The sequence below is a fragment of the Pan troglodytes genome, chromosome 2 (genome assembly GCF_028858775.2).
Source record: "Pan troglodytes isolate AG18354 chromosome 2, NHGRI_mPanTro3-v2.0_pri, whole genome shotgun sequence".
In the NCBI taxonomy this organism is placed as follows: domain Eukaryota; kingdom Metazoa; phylum Chordata; class Mammalia; order Primates; family Hominidae; genus Pan; species Pan troglodytes.
The window spans coordinates 8,420,980-8,437,172 of NC_086015.1; the positions used below are offsets into that span (position 1 = coordinate 8,420,980).

Genomic DNA, 16,193 nt, shown 5'->3' on the forward strand with positions numbered 1-16,193 from the left:
CCTTACACAGTGGGAGAGAATCCACTTTGATCCAACCAGCTCTCTCATGGTTGCCTAAGCTCTCCACATGCATTTCCACCCCTAGGCTTTGTATCTGTATTCATGGGCTCTCCCAAACGCTCACCTCCCCAAATCCTACTCATCTTCTAAGGCCCACCTCAAGTTTCCACTCTTTGGTGACGTCTTTGTGACTACAGGAAGCAATCCTGTCTCTAAGTCCCTACAGCATTTCTTGCCTAGATGACTAATAAGCTGCTTGGCTGCACCTCTTACCATGTCATGATGCGAATTTATCCTGTGTTGTAATTGGTTTACTCATCTACACTGGCAAGCGTCTTTGAATTACATGGTATTTTTTGAAACAAAAATTTTTCTTGAGACAGGGTCTCCTTCTGTCACCCAGGCTGGAGTGCAGTGCTGTGATCATAGCTCACTACAGCCTTGACCACCTGGGCTCAAGCAATCCTCCCTCCTCAGCCTCCCAAGTAGCTAGAACCACAGGCATGAACCACCATGCCCAGCTAATTTTTAAAAATTATTATTTGTAGAGACAGGGTCTCGCTATATCGCCCAGGCTGATCTTGAACTACTGAGCTCAAGTGACCCTCCTACCTCAGCCTCCCAAAGTGCTGGGATTACAGGCATGCAACACCATGCCAGGCCATAATTATATGTTTTTATAATCCCGCTGTGTAATACTTAATAAATACTTTGCTGATTGAATGAAAGAGTTTGCTTGTTAGCCTTAAAAAAATTTAGGTGTGCTTTATTAAGATATAATTAATATACAGTAAAATTTATCCTTTTTAAGTGCACAGTTCCAGTGAGTTTTGACAAACATATATAGTCATGTAACCGCTACCACAATCAAGACATACAACATGATTTATCTTGAAGAAAAAAAAAAAGACACATATACGTACTATGAACCAGGCACAGTTTGAGCACTTTACAAATATTAACTCAGGTATTCTCCATCCAACCTTGGAGGTAGGTTAAGTTACTGGTAAAATAAGTGGCACAGTCAGGCAGCCTTGCTCCAGAGTCCATGCTCTGAGGCACTCCACTGCGCTCCCACTTAGAGACAAGAAGTGTAGGAAATTAGGCAATGCTTAAAAGGAGGCAAGGAAGAGCAGCGTCTACCACTGTAATGAGAATTAACATCTACACAGAGCCAGTATAATGGCAAGACTTTTTTCTAGGAAGGGCTTCAGATAAAAGTTCAAAGGAAATGAAAATCCTAAAGCATCAGTTGCCAAGATAAAAGCCTCAACATCAGGTAAGCCATACACAGCATCTGAGAGGTACCAATAAATAGGCTCTAATAAGCCAGAACCGTATCAGGGGAGTCTGTGGGGAAAGGGATTTATCTCCTTTTTTTGTTCAAAAAGACAATTAATCACACACCTGTCTACTATTTGCTCCAAAAACGCAAGAAGCCGGGACAACCCCACTCCTATCTTAGTTTTTCCTTTTCCTATGACCCAAAAGCACCCTTACTTAAGTGGCAGAAATTAAAAGAATCACGTTTTCTCCAAGCATGGCTAATGTGCTTTCTTGCAAATGTAAACCATGTGGGCAGAAGTGCACATTATCTTCTAAGCATTTCCAGGTACAGATGCTCCTTAGCATGGGATTAGGTCCTGTCCTGATAAATCCATCATAAGTTGAAAATATTATTAAGTCAAAAATGCATTTAATACTCCTAACCTACCCAACATCACAGCTTAGCCTAGCCTACCTTAAACATGTTCAGAACACTTACGTTAGTCTGTAGTTGGGCAAATCATCTAACAACACAAAGCCTATTTTATAATAAATTGTGGAATATATCATGTAAATTACTGAATACTGAACTGAAAGTGGAAAACAGAATGGTTGTATGCATACTTAAAACCACAGTTTCTACCGAAGGCATATCACTTTTGCACAATTGTAAACTCAAAAAAAAATCTTAAGTCAAACCATTGTAAGTAGGGGACTGTCTGTGCTTAGAAACTATCACAGACAAAGCCATTGGCTATTCCTCCTTCAACTGCAGGGCTACAATATTTCCAAGGCCTTAAATGCTTAATGTTACATTAATAAACTTTTGTTAATTACAAACAGGCACACTGCAAACGTGAAAAGCTACGTGTCAAAATAATGGCTGGCAGCAGTTTTCTTCCCAGGAATATCTAGAATCTGACAAACACTCTGAGTCAGTTTATTACTCTATAAGACAATTACCAAGAATTCACTGTAGCAGCAATGAAAGCATTTATAATTGTGGAACTCTCCCATGTAATGGCCACACTCTCCTACACTGTTTCTCGCTTAACAATTCTTGCATTACACTGCTTTAGGTGGTTCTCTGCATGCTCTGTTACAATGTATCAAATTGTGATTCAAGTCTCTCACAGTATCTGCTAGCGTGCAATTTAGACTCCTCAAGTAGATCTGGAACAAGAAGGAGCTGATTTGCCAATGGGAAGGCATGGGAACAAAATAGTTGCCTTTCATCATCAACTTCAATGAACTAAGTCTGCAATCAATAACTACGACACTTATCACAGTGACGCGAGTACTAATGACAGTCATCCCAGGCTGACACAACTGTAGCACCTAACACAGTCCTCAATTTAGGTGACTGCTCAGCTGCTTCTTATAAATAAAACTATTTTTGCTAGCAAACAACATGATAATTAACTAAAACTGTTTGAAATGCTTGCCACTTTGCCAAAAAACAGAAAAATTACTAGGAGGGTGTAGTGGGTTGAAGAGTGTTCCCAAAATTAGTGCTCATTCACAGCCCTAGTATCTGACCTGATTCAGAAATAGGAACTTTGCAGACTTGTAATTTTTGTAATTAATATAAGATCATATTGGATTAGGGCGGGCCCTAAATCCAATGACTGGTGTCCTTATAAGATGAGGAGAGGATGCACAGAGGAACACAGAGAAGTCTATGTGGTGATGGAGGCAGGGACTGGAGTGAGGCGGCTACAAGCCAAGGAATGAGAAGGATTCCTGGAAGTCACCAGGAAGGATCTTCCCTTAGAGACTCCAGATGGGGTGTGGCACAGCCAGCACCTTGATTTCAGACTGCTAGCCTCCAGAACTGTGAGAGGATAAATTTCTGTTGTTTCAAGACACTAAGAGTGGGAGGCTGAGGCCAAGAGATGGTCAAGAGATAGAGGTCAAGAGATCAAGGTCAAGAGATGGAGCCCACCCTGGCCAATATGGTGAAACCCCATCTCAGCTAAAAATACAAAAATTAACTGGTCGTGGTGGCACACACCTATAGTCCCAGCTACTTGGGAGGCTGAGGCAGGAGAATCACTTGAATCCGCGAGGCGGAGGTTGCAGTGAGCCGAGATCGTGCCACCGCACTCCAGCCTGGCAACAGAGTGAGCCTCCATCTCAAAAAAAAAAAAAAAAAAAAAAAAGATACTAAGTGTGGTAATTTGCTATGCAGCCCTAGCAGATTAATCCAGAGAGTTGGGGAAGAGGGGTATCTCCATTCCCATTTGTGAAAGAAAACATTAATAAATCAAAATTAACACTGTCTCTCATGATCAAATTTATGACTGCAGGCTAAAACAACTTAAGTGGCTATTGGTGGTGGTGTTTAAACACCTCATCTGTTTGCCTGTATACCACAGCAGGAAGAGCGGCTGCAGGCCCTACCACCTCCACCTCCTGTGCTCAAGAGGCTCGGGGATGCATAAGAATCCACTTGGAATTAACCTAGATATCCATCAGCAGTGGACTGGATAAAGAAAACGTGGTACATATACACCATGGAATACTACACAGCCATAAAAAAGAATGACTCATGTCCTTTGCAGCAACATGAATGGAGCTGGAGGCCATTATTATCCTATGTGAATTAACGCAGGAACAGAAAACCAAATACCGCATGTTCTCACTTATAAATGGGAGCTAAACATTGGGTATACATGGAGACAAAGAAGAGAACAATAGACACTGGGACCTATTTGGGCAAGGTGGAGGGTGAGAGAAGGATGCGGACTGAAAAACTACATACTGAGTATTATGCTGATTACCTGGGTGACAAAATTATCTACACCAAACCCCCACGGCCCACAATTTACCCATGTAACAAACCTGCACATCCATCCTTTGCACTTAAAATGAAAGTTGGAAAGAAAAACAAAGTCTCAGTGGAAAAACATATGGAACATAGGGACTCTGCCTACAACCAGGCAGGAACCATCGTGAATCCTGTCTCCAAAGGTACTATTGCCCGTAACTGCTCTAGTCCCATAGACACCAAAATATTAACATGTCTCCAATGCTTGCATGGTTGCAAGAACAGCAAAACACACAGGTTTCTACATAACAGTCCCAATAATCTCAAAAGGCCAAGGTACAGCTAAAGTTCTCAGGAAAAGTGATGAAGAAGCAACACTCAGCATTAGTGCAGAGAAATCTACCCCTGTTTAAAACACCTGGGAAGGCATGTAAGTCTTTAAGGATGAGTTGAATCCACTGGAGATGCCACAGAACCACGTATCAGTGAGACTGGCTTGTTTGGAGGAGGAATGAGTCTGTAAGGAAGAGGGGTAGCCAGCCTGCTCACGGCTACCAGGACATTTTTCACAGCACAACGACTGCACTCTGTGTAGTCAAGAGACATTTCCCTTTCCCTCATCATGCCCAATACATTGACAAGGAAAGCAACAGAAGGGATGGAGAGTGTGACAAATTTCCATCACTCAGCAAACAGTCAAAAGGCACCACTAGCGACCTGGATGGGACTAGAGACTATTATTCTAAGTGAAGTAACTCAGGAATGGAAAACCAAACATCATATGTTCTCACTCATAAGTGGGAGCTAAGCTATGAGGATGCAAAAGCATAAGAATGACACAATGGACTTTGGGGACTCTGGGGGAAAGGGTGGGAAGGGGGTGAGGGATAAAAGGCTAAAAATCGGGTGCAGTGTATACTGCTCGGGTGGGGGTGCACCAAAATCTCACAAATCACCACTGAAGAACTTACCCATGTAACCAAACACTACCTGTTCCCCAATAACCAATGGAAATTAAAAAAATTAAAACAAATAATAAACATGTCATTTGACACAATCCATAGTAATGAAATGCTAAGCACCCATTACAAAGAATGAGGCACTTCTGTACGTGTACACTTTACTATCACTTTTTACTAAGAAAATAACAGCATCAAGCATTTATTCTGACTTCCTCACACAAACTATGCCTCAGGAAAATAGAAGAGTTATGAGTGAATGTTCTTTATAGAGGAATTCCAGATAATTAATGCAGAAAGAGTAATAGAATATCACTATGTCAAAAATCTTGGCCAGGTGCAATGGCTCATGCCTGTAATCCCAGCACTTTGGGAGGCCAATATGGGAAGATTGCTTGAGCCCAGGAGTTCAAGACCGGCCTTGGGCAACATGGTGAAACCTCATCTCTACAAAAAATACAAAAATTAGCCGGGCGTGGTGGGGCACGCCTGTAGTCCCAGCTACTCAAGAGGCCGAGGCAGGAGAACCATTTGAGCTTGGGAGGCAAAGGTTGCAGTGAGCAGTGACTGCGCCACAGCACTACAGCCTAGACAACAGGAATGAGAAACTCTGTCTCAGGAAAACAAACAAACAAACAAACAAACCTTCCTAAAGAACTGAATCTAGGCAATGAGTATCAATGGCTGCTAAAATCAGTGAGTGAAAGGCTAATGAAGAACCTCGTAACGGATGGTTCAGACTGACAATGCCTACTTAAATACTGATCAATCTTATTAACAAAAATAATCTTATCGGTGTCACAATAAAAGCCATGCATACTATGCCTCCTGATATGATATAAAGAATGTACACAGCCCTATGAAGTATTTTTAATTACTCTTATACATACACGCACACATACATGCACACACATACCACACACACACACACACATCCTACCTAAAGCCTAAATATAATCAAGACTTTAAATCTAAACAAAGATTGTAGGAAATACAAGGGGTAGAAGAATACACTAAAATGATTCCACGAAGATGCAATGAACAAAACCCAGGCCATGGGAAATTCTTTTAAAAATAGATCATTTGTGGTGATTCCTCAATGATCTAGAACCAGAAATACCATTTGACCCAGCAATCCCATTATTGGGTATATACCCAAAGGATTATAAATCATTCTGCTATAAAGACACATGCACACATATGTTTATTGTGGCACTGCTCATGATAGCAAAGACTTGGAACCAACCCAAATGCCCATCAATGATGGACTGGATAAAGAAAATGTGGCACATATACACCATGGGATACTATGCAGCCATAAAAAAGGATGAGCTCATGTCCTTTGCAGGGACATGGATGAAGCTGGAAACCATCATTCTCAACAAACTAACAATAGAACAGAAAACCAAACACCGCATGTTCTCACTCACAGGAGGGAGTTGAACAATGAGAACACATGGACACAGGGAGGGGAACATCACACACTGGGGCCTGTCAGGGGGTCGGAGACTAGGGGAGGGATAGCATTAGGAGAAATACCTAATGTAGGTGACGGGTTGATGGGTGCAGTAAACCACCATGGCACATGTATACCTAAGTAACAAACCTGCACATTCTGCACGTGTACCCCAGAACTTAAAAAGTATAATAAAAAGAAAAAAAAAAAGAGATCAGGGCCGGGCGCAGTGGCTCATGCCTATAATCCCAGCACTTTGGGAGGCCAAGGCAGATGGATCACTGGAGGTCAGGAGCTCAAGACCATCCTGGCCAACATGGTGAAACCTTGCCTCTATTAAAAATACAAAAATTAGCCAGTCGTGGTGGTACACACCTATAATTCCAGCTTTTAGGGATGCTGAGGCAGGAGAATTGCTTGAACCCGGGAGGCGGAGGCTGCAGTGAGCCGAGGTTGTGCCACTGCACTCCAGCCTGGGCGACAGAGCAAGATTCCAACTCAAAAATAAATAAATAAATAAAAATAAAAAGAGATCAGACATCTTTTCAACAAATAAATAGCAAGGGAGGAAAAAGAGAGAAGTTATAAATTGAGAGGCTTAAAATATCCTCTGGTCGTGGTGGTGGCACGGGGCAATTCTATATGCCTTGTGGCAGTTTTTGTCCTGGATTATCTTTTGAAGGATGTTTGTGTAACCAACAGTCTCAGAAGATGACAGAAGGCAGGTTTGTTTCCTGGCCAGAACAATAATGTCAAAGGTTGGGTATGTTTATTATAAACCTCTTTATAAGACTGGAGTCTCCTAAGCTCAGGATTCTCCAGCTGTGACAAAGACCTACTGTGTCATCCTTATGGGATTTGGGAGACAAGGGGAAGCGATGTGAACATAAAGTGCATGTTGCCTGCTGTGCTGTGACTAGAAAAATCTGTAACTCTGACACAGAAACTTCATGTCTTCCGCCAGCATCCATGACACTGTAGTGGCCTAACTCATGAGCTTGCAAACAGAATAAAATTTCAGACTCTTCATAGTCTTGACATATCAACAAACAAAATGCATAGTATTACTGTCATACATATTACAGTTATATATGTGAAAAACTTAACAACACAGTGACCATTATTGCTTTAAACAATCTTCTGTTTTTAAAAGGAATTAAGTGAAAAAATAAATGCAGTCTTTTCTACTTACCTATTTACCATATTTCCTGCTTGTCAGTTCTGCCTGTGTATCTATCTGAGGTATCAGCTAGTGCCAGTCCCTTTCAGTCTAGAAAAACTGCTTAGTATTTCTTAGTATGGCAGATCTGCTAGCAGATTCACTGTCTTTGTTAATCTACAATGACTTTATTTCTCCTTCATTTTAAAATATTAAACCTTTATTATGGGTAACTGTTGATTCACATGAAGCTGTAAAAGGTAACAGAGGAATTGGTGCACTCTATATCCAGTTTTCCCCAATGGCAACATCTTCCAAAACTCTGTACTGTATCTCAACCAGGATGTTGACACTGACACAGTCAAGACACAGAACATTTGCATCACAAGGATCCCTTACGTTGCCCTTTTATAGTTACGACCACTTCCTTCCCAACCCCAACCCCTTCTTAACCCCTGGAAAACACTAACCCCTTCCCACTCCTATAATTTTGTCATTTCAAGAATGTTATATTAATATAAGTGGAATCATACAGTATGTAAACTTTTGGAACTGGCTTTTTTTCCACTCAGCATAATTCTCCGGAGATTCATCCAGGTTGCTCTCCGTACCAACAGTCTATCCCTTATTACTATTGAGTAGTATTCCATGGTGTGGATGTATCGGTTTGTTTAAATATTCACCCATTGAAGGACATTTCGGCTGTTTCTAGTTTTTTTGGCTATTACGAATAAAGATGCTATGTACAGGTTTTTGTATGAACATAAGTTTTCATCCCTTTGGAATCAATGCCAAAGGAGGGCATATAGTGGTCGAATGTTTACTTCATTTTCTTTTTTCTTTTTTTTTCTTGAGAGAGTCTCTCGCTCTGTCACCCAGGCTGGAATGCAGTGGCGTAAGCTTGGGTCATTCCAACCTCCACCTCCCGGGTTCAAGCGATTCTCCTGCCTCAGCCTCCCGAGTAGCTGGGATTACAGGCACGCACCACCAGGCCCAGCTAATTTCTGTATTTTTAGTACAGACAGGGTTTCACCATGTTAGCCAGGCTGGTCTCGAACTCCTGACCTCATGAGATCAGCCTGCCTTTGCCTCCCAAAGTGCTAGGATTACAGGAGTGAGCCACTGTGCCCAGCTGAATGTTTAGGTTTTAAAGAAAACGTCAAATTGTTTTCCAGAATGGCTGTACTCTGTCACACAACCACCAGCAATGGATAAATGATCCAGTTTCTCTGTATCCTAGCCAGTCACTACTTTTTAATTTTAGCCATTCTGATACGTGTGTAGTTGTATCTCATTATGGTTTTAATTTGTATTTCTCCAGTGCTAATGACGTTCAGCATCTTTTCATGTGCTTACGTGCCATCTGTGTATCTTCTTCTGTGGTGTCTCTTCATGTCTTCTGCACGTGTTCTAATTGGATTGTTCGGTTTTTTACTGTTGAGTGTTGAGTTTTTTATATATTGTAAATATATGTGGCTTTTGTCAGATACATGGGTTGCGAATATTTTCTCCCACTCTGTAGCCTGCCTTTATATCCTCTTAACAGGCTCTTTCACAGAAAAGAAGTTCTAGTTTTTATAAAGTCCAGTTTATTTATTTTTCCATATGTGGGTGATCATGCTTTTTGGTGTCAAGTCTATACTCTCTTTGCCTAGGCCTAGATCTCAGATTTTCTCCTGTGTTTTTTTCTAAAGGTTTTAGAGTTTTGCAGTTTAAATTTTAACTCTGTGATTCATTTGGAGTCAATTTTTATGTAAGGTGTGAGACTAAGGTAGAGGTTCATTTTCTGCCCACAGATGTCCAATTGTTCCAGCACCATATGTTGAAAAGCCTTTCTTTCCTTCATTAAATTGCTTTGGCAACTTTGTCAAAAATCAGTTGGGCATCATATATGTGTGGGTCTATTTCTGGATTCTCTATTTTGTTCCACTGATCTATAAGCATATCCCTCCACCAATATCAAACAGTCTTGATTACTGTAGCTAAGTAGTAAGTCTTCAAATTGGGTAGATTGGTTCCTCTCACATTATTATTTTTCAAAATTGTTTTAGCAATTCTAGTTCCTTTGCCTTTCCATATATATTTCAGAATAATCATGTCAATATCTACAAAAAATCTTGCTGGGATTTTGATAGGAATTACATTAAACAATTGGGGGAAGAACTGATATCTCTACTAGGCTGAATTTTCCAATTCATGAGCACTGTCTCTTCATTTATTCAGATATTTCTTTCATTAGTGTTGCATAGCTTTTAGCACACATGTACTAAACACATTTTATTAGATTTACACATAAACATTTCATTTGGTTTTGGTGACTGTAAATGTATTGTATTTTAAATTTCAATGTCCATGTGTTTGTTGTTAGTCTTACAAAAATAAACATGTTTATCTTGTGTCTTATAAACTTTATAAACTGAAATATTAGTTTTAAGAAGATTTTGGTAGATTCCTTGGGACTTTCTCTATGTAAACAAACACTCATATATCTGCAAATAGGGACTGTTTTATTTCTTCCTTGCTGATCTGTATACCTCTTATTTCCATTTCTTACCTTATTCTACTGGCTAGAAATCCCAGCACTATGTTGAATAAGAGTTCTGGAAACAGACATAGTTACCTTTTTCCCAATATTAGTGGGAAAGCACTTGGTCTTTTACCATTAAGTATAATGGTAGGTATATAGTTTCTTTGTAGATGCTCTTTACTAAGTTTGAGAAAATCTTTGTATTCCTATTTTCCTGAGAATTTTTGTTATAAATGAGTGTTGAAGTTTGTTAAATGCTTCTTCTGCACTGATATAATCATGTGGCTTTTTTTTTCTTCTTTTGCTTCTTATTATGGTAGATTACACTGACTGATTTTTAAATATTTAACCAGACTGCACTCCTGGAATAAACCTCAATTATCATGTTTTAAAAAATACACTGATGAATTCTATTTGCTAACATTTTGTTAAGGATTTTTGTGTCTCTATTTATGAGGGATGTTCACCTGTAGTAACCTTTTTTTTTTTTACTGCTTTTGGTTTGGGGATCAAGGCAATACTAGCTTCGTAAAATGATTAGAAAGTGTTCCCTTCTTTTCATTTTCTAAAACAAATTGTGTAGAATTGGTGTTGATTCTTCTTTAAATGTCTAGTAAAATTCTTCAATGAATCCATTTGGGCCTGGAGATTTGTTTTTTGAGAAGTTTTAAAATTTCTAATTCTACTTCCTTAATAGTTACAGGACTATTCGAATTATCTATTTCATATTGGGTAAACTGTGGTATTTGGAGTTTTTTGAGGAAGTTTCTCGCCTAAGTTGTCACATTTATGGGTATACAGATGTTCACAGTATTCCCTCATTATCCTTTTGATGTCTACAGAGTTTGCACTGATATCTTGTTTCATTTCTCATATTAGTAATTTGGGTATTCTCTTTTTGCTTTGTCAGACTTGCTAGAGGTTTGTCAATTTTATAAATCTTTTCAAAGACCCAGTTCTTCATTTAACTGATTTTTCTCTGTTTTTCTGTTGTCTATTTCATTGATTTCTGTTTTTATTATTTCCTTACTTTTGCTTGCTTTGGGTTTAGTTTTCTCCTTTTTCTTCTGGGTCAAGCTGAAACATATTGATTTTAGACTTTTTCTCTTTTCTAATGCACACATGCAGTTCTGTAAATTTCCCTCTTAGCACTGTTTTCACTGTATCCCACAAATTTTGATATGTTTCATTTTCATTCAGTTCAGTGCACTGTTGGATTCACCTTGGGACTTCCCCTGTGACCTAAGGATTATTTAGAAGCGTGTTTCATAGTTTCCATGTGTTTGGAGATTTTCCTATTATATTTCTGTTACTGATCTCTAGTTTGATTCTATTGTGGTTGGAGAACACATTCTGTATGTCTTCAACTTTTAAAAATTTGTTGAGGTTCATCTGATGGCACAGGATATGGTCTAACTTGGTATATGTTCCATGCATACCTGAAAAGGGGTATTCTGCAGTTATAGGGTAGACAGTGCTAGAAATCTCTATCAGATCCTTTGGTTGATGGTATTGTTGAGTTCTTCTATATCCTTGCTGAACTTCTGTCTAATTGTACTATCAATTATTGAGAAAGGAGTGGTAAGGTCCCCAACTAAAATTGTGGATTAGTCTACTTCTCCTTTCAATTTTATTACTTTTTGCTTCACATGTTTCAGCTCCATTCTCTGGGACATACACAGTATTACTATGTCCTCTTGAAGGATTAACCATTTTATCATTATATATGTTCTTCCCCAACTCTGGTAAATTTCTTTGCTTTGAAGTCTGCTTTACATGATATGAATATAGCCACTCTGACTTTCCTTTGATTAATGTTTACATAATATATATTTTCCCATCATTTTGTTGTCAACTTGCTTATATATCATAATATTTGAAGTTTCTTGTACACAGCATATAATTAGGTTGGTTTTTTAATCTACTATGCCAATCTGTCTTTTTAACTGATATATTTAAGCAATGTACTTTTAATATAATTATTGGTATGTCAAAGAGTTAAGTCTGTCATTTTATTTTCTGTTTTCTGTCTGTTCTCTATTTTTTTGTCTCTGTTTTCCTTTTTCTGACTTCCTGTGGGTTACCCAAACTTTTAAAAAAGAATTCCATTTTTATTTACCTATTGTGCTTTTGAGCATACCTCTTTGTGTAGCTTTTTTAGTGGCTGCTAAAAGGTGTATGCATATTCATAAACATACCACTCTACTTGTGTGTGTACATATAGTCATAAATGTATCAGCCTACTCATGTCATTTTAACAGTTCCAGTGAAGCATCAAAACCGTAACTCTCTTTAAATCTCTTTAGCTTCTCTTGTTTATAATATAATCATATTAAATATTTCCTTTAAATACATTTAGAACCATATCAGACAATGTTATAATTTGTTTCAACTGTCAAATAAAATTTAGAAAACTCCACAGAGGAAGGAAAGCCTATTGTATATACTCATATTTGGGCTTACCATGTTCTTCCTTCTAGTCCGATATTCAAAAGTTCCTTCTTTAATCATTTTCTTTCTGTTTAAGAACATTCCTTTAGCCATCCTTTTAGGATAGGCTGGCTAGCAACAAATTCTCTTAGTCTGCCTTTATCTGAGAATATCTTGATTTCTCCTTATTCCAAAAAGACACTGGATAAGGATTCTGGGTTAACAGTACTTTTCTTTCAGCACTTAAAAAACATCATGCCATTTCCTCTGGCCTTCATGGTCACCAATGGGAAATCCATTGTCATTCAAATTGTTTTTTTTTTTTTCCCTATAGGTAAGGTGTCATTTTTTCTGGCTGCTTTTAAAAGTTTTGTCTTTAGTGTTCAGAAGTTTAATTATAACGGTGTATTCTTGTAGATTTCTTCAGAATTACCCTCATTGGGGTTTGCTTAGCTCCTTGAATCTGTGGGTTTGAGTCTCTTGCCAAACTGGAGGTGTTTTCAGCCATTATTTTGTGAAGTACTCATTTCATGCTGTCTTCTTTCTTTTCTCCTCTGGGATTCTCAATACGTAAATGTAAGATCTTTTGTTATAATCATGTAGATCCTTGTGGCTCTCAACATTTCTTTATTTACTGTTTTCTTTCCACTGTTCAGATTGGGTAATTTCTTTTGTTCTAGTTTACAGTTCACTGATTTTCCCCCCTCTGTGCCCTCCATTCTGCTGTTGAGCCCATACACTGAGCTTCTTAGTTTGATTTTTCAATTTTCAGTTCTAAAATTTGCATTTGGTTCTTCTTATATTTTCTATTTCTTTGCTGAAGCTTTCAATTTTTTCATTTGTTTCAAGTGCGATCATAGTTGCTCACTGATTTCTTTCTTCTCCCATGGTTTCTTTAATATCTTTGCTGGGTAAGTCTAACATCTCTGTCATCTCAGTGTGGGCATCTGCTATCTATTTAAATTCACTTTGTTATCTTCCTGGTTCTTGGAATGGCAAGTGACTTTTCAACTTAAATGTGGACATGTTCTTATTATGTTAAAAGACTCTGGATCTTATTAACACCCTGTTTTAGCTGTCTTTCTCTGATACCACCCTGGCAGGGGAAGAGAGAAGGTGTGATCCTGTTACTGCCAGGCAGAATCAGAAGTTCAGGTTCCTTGCTCAGCCTCCATTAACAATTCAGAAGGGACCCCTCATTACTACTAGATGTGGGTAGGAGTTTTGGCTCCCCACCTGGTTGTATACAGCAAGGTAGGGGTAACCACTTTACTACTAGACAATAAGAAAGACCTGGCTAGGCCTTCTCTGGCACCTAAATACAGCTTCATGAGGGTACAAGCCTAGACTCCCCACTCAGCCTTTGCTGGACAGTTTTTTCTTTGGTGTTTAGATAGAGTAGAGTGGTTATTGTCTAAAAGCTTTCTGTATTGTTAGACTGCCCATTTCCTACTTGCTCTTTTGGCTAGAGCGAACAGGCTTTTGTTGAGACTTCCTTTGTCTGCACCTGTTAGCATTTCTGAGTTGCTTGCTTCTTTAGCTCCAAGTCAGGGATATATGCAGCAAAAAGGAAATAAAAGAGACAGGGTCTCACTCTGTCACCCAGGCTGGAGTACAGTGGCACGATCTTGGCTCACTGCAGCCTCAACTTCCTGGGCCCAGGGGATCTTTCCACCTAAGCCTCCTGAGTATCTGGGACTACAAGCGCATACCATGATACCTGGCTAATTTTTGTATTTTTTATAGAGACCAGGTTTTGTCATGTTGCCTAGGCTGGTCTCAAACTCCTGGGCTCACCATAATGTCATTTCTAGGACTCTGAGGTCTTCAGCCACTCTGCTTTAACCTTCCATGGTCTGCTTATAATTCTTTTATGTGCAGTGTCCAGAGTTTTAGTTGTATTTAGTAAGAGCAATAGAAAAATGTACATCTACTCCATCTCTCCATCTTTCTAGAACCAGAAGTCAAACCTCCTTCACCTTCGTTTTTGAAGGATTGTTCTCCTGGATATAGAATTCTTAGTTGACAGGTTTGTTTGTTTTTTTTCCTTTCTACTCTTTGATTATGTCACACCATCATCCTCTGGTCTCCACTGTTTCTGATCAGAAATCAGCTATTAATCACATTATTGTTGCCCTGTATGTGATGAACTGTTTTCCTCTTGTTATATTCAAGATTTGTCTTTCAACAGTGTCAATATGATTTGTCCAGGTGTGGTTTTTTGTTTTTGTTTTGTTTTGTTTTGTTTTTTGCAGTTTATCCTAATTGAGGTTCACTGAGCTTCTTGGATTTATAGATAATCTTCATCAAATTTGGGAAATTTTCAGATTTTTCTTTCAAATTTTTGTCCCTTTTGCTCCTCTCCATTTGAGATTCCCTTTACACATGTGTTAAAGTTATGTTGGAACACATGATGTTGTTGCACAGGGCTGTCTTGATTTTTCTCTGAAATTTTTTCTGCTTTTTAAATTTTTATGTATTTATTTTGAGACAGGGTCTCACTCTGTCACCCAGGCTGAAGTCTATTGCCATGATCTGGCTCACTGCAGCCTTGACTTCGTGGGCCCAGGAGATCTTTCCACCTAAGCCTCCTGAGTAGCTGGGATTACAGGTGCATACCATGACACCTGACTAATTTTTGTAATTTTTGTGGATATAGGGTTTTGCCATGTTGCCCAGGCTGGTCTCGAACTCCTGTGCTCCAGTGATCTACCTGCCACAGCCTCCAAAAGTATTGGGATTACAGGCATGGGCCACCATGCCCAGCCCTCTCTGCTCATTGGTTTGGATAATTCCTTTTTCTTTTCTTTTTTTTTTTTTTTTTTTTTTTTTTTTTTTTTTTTTTTTTTTGAGATAGAGTCTTGCTCTGTCACACAGGCTGGAGTGCAGTGGTGCGATCTTGGTTCACCACAGCCTCAACCTCCCTAGGTTCAGGTGATCCTGCCACCTCAGCGTCCCAAGTAGTTAGGACTACAGATGTGCACCATCATACCTGGCTAATTTTTTATTTCTTGTAGAGACGTGGTTTCTCCATGTTGCCCGGGTTGGTCTCAAACTCCCAGGCTCAAGCGATCCACTCGCCTCAGACTCCCAAAGTGCTAGGATTATAGGTGTGAGCCACTGCATCTGTCCTGGATACTTTCTCTTGATCTACCTTCAGGATCACTGAATCTTTCTTCTACCATTTCTAATCTGCTCTTGTGTTCAACTAGGGAATTTTTCATTTCAGTTAGTAGTATACTTTTCAATTCTAGAAATTCTACTTGGTTCTTTTTTAAAAATTTCTATTTGATTCTCTATTTGTTGACTCACAGTTGGCATATTTTATAGCAACTATTCAAATATACTTTCGTTCTTTAAATATAATCATAATAGCTATTTTTAAGTCTTTGTTAAATCTAGCATCTGGGCCTACTTGGGAGTTAGTTTTAACTAAATACTCATCTTCTTTAGTATGGGTCACACTTTCTTGTTAGTCTGCATGTTTATTACATTTTAGCTGAAAACTAGACATTTAAGATTATATATAATATGCATAATTTAAGATTACATATATAATCTTAAATATTCTTAAATGTTTATATGTTCAGATATATGTGTGTGTGTGTGTGTGTGTATATATATCT

The 16,193-nt window shown here is 38.8% G+C and overlaps 1 protein-coding gene across 16 annotated transcripts in view; it reads right to left on the bottom strand.

Annotated features, from left to right (window-relative positions):
* SUMF1 (sulfatase modifying factor 1) overlaps positions 1–16,193 on the bottom strand; it is a 636,667-nt gene that overhangs the window by 546,436 nt on the left and 74,038 nt on the right. The gene's annotated exons all lie outside the window — the stretch shown is intronic.